General features: G+C 51.5%; 1 pseudogene; it reads left to right on the top strand.

The window, feature by feature from the left end:
• Positions 1 to 1,528: 1,528 nt before the first annotated feature.
• On the top strand, positions 1,529 to 2,072 carry LOC103581142 (annotated as a pseudogene).
• Positions 2,073 to 2,856: the final 784 nt, after the last annotated feature.

The raw sequence follows: 2,856 nt of genomic DNA, 5'->3' as shown, positions 1-2,856 counted from the left end.
ATCACGTCATCCACCCCTAGGTCCCACAGACACAAAAGCCAAGCAGCTAGAGGTCCGCCCTATTTCTGGCGAAACAGTTTCCTCAAGTTCACCAACTCAGCTGGAATGTAGGGGACATAAGTAGTGAATTGCGTCACTTGTGGATTGCCTACTTGTTGCCCACCTTGTCCTATGGGCTGTTCATGCTTCAGTTTCTGATGTACAAGAGGTTGTGGGGGACGCATAGTCTCCCTCAACTCACCATTAGTTTTGTCATCTTCCCTGGTGTTGGAAACAGGAGTGACCTGTTGCTGTACTTCAGCCTCCAGAACAAGTACCTGTGCTTCCAACAAGACTGCTTTCTGCTGCAAATCTTTTTTTTTTTGTCCTTTTTGAGACCGGCTGCACAGCACTCAGCCAGTGAGCGCTGTGAGCGCACCGGTCATCCCTATATGGGATCCGAACACGCGGCGGGAGCGCTGATGTGCTCCCAGCGCCGCACTCTCCTGAGTGAGCCACTGGCTCGGCCCTGCTGCAAATCTTAAAGCTGCGCCACTTCATGGAGTACCTGGTCAATGTTGACTTATAGTACAGTTTGCAACAGTCAACAAGAAGCAGCCACTGGATACCACACACTCTAGGGTAGCCACGTTTCCACCCCCTCCCGAGGAGCTAGTGGCTCCCTTACCTTCTCAGAATCCTGCTGACAACTATGCCAGTTGTTGGGCTGGATCATTGACCCCTCTGCCCCATCCTGTGCAGGTCCAAGTCAGATAAGTAGAAGAAAAACAGCAGCTGCTGGCAAAGTGGACATGCTTTATTCCAGATGCAATCTCTGCTGACCAGTGGTTCTGAGCCGCTGCCTTCCATACCGAAAATTACACACTAATGGCAATGAGACAAGGTGTACATGGGAATGCATGCACACTAACTCTACTTTTACCTAACTTGTTTACAAAGGATATGCTGAATCATATCCAGCCAGATATGAGGTGAGAGGGCCTGGCCAAATCAACTCCGTTTTCCTCACAGACACTAAAAATGCTACTGCATACTTAAAATCTCAAAAGTGGCCAGACAGTGCAGAGTCGCAGGGGTTGTGGATGGAACTCAGCACTCACATCTGCCCCTCCCACCCTGCCTTGAGTCCTTGACTCTCAAGCCCCCTGATCCCCGATCTCCAGACCCCAACTGATCAAACTCCCACAGCCTCCGTGACCCTTGCCCCTTGATCCCAAGGCCCCTGATCCCTGATCCCAGCTCCTCCAATCCCCCAAGCCCACTCCACCCCACCCCACCCTTCTGACTCTCAACAGCCTGACCCTTTACCCCTTGATCTCCTGACTACATGATCCCTGAGCCTCTGACACTTGCCCACCCCACCGGATTCCCCCTCCCCGCCCCTTAACCAACCCCACTAGCCATATCTGATCGCATCTGCAGACCCTCTGCCCAATGCGCCCAAAGCCTGCCCACAGCTGGCTGCCATTTGCCCAACCTGGCATTGCACTGAGGTCCCTGAGTTCACGGCCATTCCTCCTGCTGCCAGGACTATGGCTGCCCACACCACCTTTGCTGTCATGCTCTTTGTGCCTGCCGTGGCCGTGGCCGCAGTCACTGCATCGTTGCAGGTGCGCCAGAACTCTATGCCTCCTACTTCTACCTTTCTATGGCCTTCTATTTTGACCATGACAACGTCGCCCTCCAGCACTTTGCCTGCTATTTTCTGTGCCAGTTGCACAAGGAGTGTGAACGTGCCAAGAAGCTCATGAGGCTGCAGAACCAGTGCAGGGGCTGCATTTGCCTGTAGGACATCAAGAAGCCCGACCGCCACAACTGAGAGAGCTGCCTTGGGGCCATGCGCCTTCCACCTGGAGTACTGCATCAGCCAGAGCCTCCTGGGGCTGCACTGCCTGGCTGCCAACAAGGTTGACATGCACCTCTGTGACTTCCTGGATAGCCACTACCTGCCGGAGCAGGTCAAGGAGCTGGGGGGCCACCTCATCAACCTGCACCAGATGGGGGCCTTGGAGGCCAGCATGGCAGGGTACCTCACTGACAAGCTCACCCTGGGCGGCAACAAGGAAAACTGAGTTGAGTCTGTCCCCACGGCCATGGGGAGCTTTCCCTGGGTCACCAGACTAGGCGTGCACGTTGCCCTTTCCAATGTTCCCTTAAGTTTTTCCTTCCAGTTTTACTCCTAATAAAGTTATTTGGTTTGCAAAGAAATAAAGGTGCCCAGTTGATTTGTGTGTGCAAAACTCTCACCTTTTAAGGATAAGGGCAAATCCCCATGCAGGTTTCAATGGGTATCCAGGGGTCTCTCTCCACCCACACCCGACTGTCCACATGCAGCTCAGGACCTCTGTGGGTGGAGGGGAAAGGTGTTCCATGGGCACCTGACAAACACAACATTAGTCCTTCTCTTATATACAGTGTGGGTGGGTGGGTGGGGTGGGTGGTAAAAGTATAAAACATGGTAACTCTTGGAAGAAGTGAGGGAATGTGATTGGGCAGGGATGTGAATAAAGGAGTCTTCAAATTCACCTGAAAACTTTTGTTTTTTTTTAAATATGCAAATGTTAACGCTGGTTGATTCTAGGTAGCACATAGAGGACCCCTTTGACAGGCTCACTCTGGGTGACAGTGACATTGGGAACTGAGCCTTAGGCTGGCTTCCTTGCAGGGGGTGATCTCCTGCATATTGCCCTTACAAAACCTCCACATATGTTTTTTTCCCTTCAATTGTTCCATTTCTCCCAAGAAACATGTTTTTTTAAAAAAGGAAAAAACCAAACAAACAAACAAAAAAGAACCTCACTAGAAGGGCTGAAATAGTCAAGGGTGAAGGTCAAATTTGTGATATTCACTACAAAG

Source organism: Galeopterus variegatus, unplaced genomic scaffold, assembly GCF_000696425.1.
Source record: "Galeopterus variegatus unplaced genomic scaffold, G_variegatus-3.0.2 Scaffold12437, whole genome shotgun sequence".
NCBI classification, from domain to species: Eukaryota; Metazoa; Chordata; class Mammalia; order Dermoptera; family Cynocephalidae; genus Galeopterus; species Galeopterus variegatus.
The sequence above is the reverse complement of the archived record's forward strand: the minus strand, read 5'-3'. Positions and strand labels throughout refer to the sequence as shown.